This window comes from Felis catus, chromosome B2 (assembly GCF_018350175.1).
Source record: "Felis catus isolate Fca126 chromosome B2, F.catus_Fca126_mat1.0, whole genome shotgun sequence".
NCBI lineage: Eukaryota > Metazoa > Chordata > Mammalia > Carnivora > Felidae > Felis > Felis catus.
This window is the reverse complement of record NC_058372.1, coordinates 82976203-82977059: the sequence shown is the minus strand read 5'-3', so window position 1 is coordinate 82977059 and position 857 is coordinate 82976203.

Sequence of the window (857 nt, the reverse complement as noted above, 5' to 3'; positions counted from 1 at the left end):
CAGGGAACTATTCCAAAACAAAGTATAGCAGCAGATTTCAAACAATTATGTTACACTTATTGAGCGATCAGCTAGTGTGAGATATAAAAGAACATAACCAAATTAGACACAGCCTGGAAAACACAAGGTAATACACTCGGGGAAACTAACCTAAAGGAAAGAGCTCGACTGGGGGTTGAAGCTGGGAGATATATAATGATATAGATGAGGCAGTTAAAACAGTAGATGGTGAATTTGATACAAACTTGATCCATGGTAGCAATAAAGGCAGTGCAATTTGGAGGAACAAAAGGCAGATATATTCTACCAAGATTTAAAGGTAATAGCTTTCTTTACCCAGCATCTGGAATGTTGGCCTGAATTAAGTCTCAGCCAATAACCAGAGAGAAGTATCTAAGTGTGTGGAATCCAGGGAGGTAGAACAATGGTTGTGTAGGGCTCGGGGTGTCTGGGTGGCTTGGTCCGTTAAGTGTCAAACTCTTGATCTTGCTCAGGTCATGATCTCACAGTTCATGAGTTCGAGTGCTACATTGGATTCTGCACTGCTGCAAAGCCTGCTTTGGATTCTGTCTACCTTCTCTCTGCCGCCCCCCCCCCCCCCGCTGTGCTCTCTCCATCTCTCTCTCTCCCTCTCTCAAAATAAATAAACTTAAAAAAGTAGTTGTTTAGGGCTTGATATAGCAATGAGTAAATTGGCTATGGTGATGGGATTTAATCAGATGGCATACACTAAATGTTTGCATTTTACCCCCCATGGCATTCTTCTGCACCAACTCTATTGACCTGTTTATGGTCAGATTTAATCATAGCCCCTCACTATTATGCTCTGAACTACTACAACATCCAGATTTTCATGT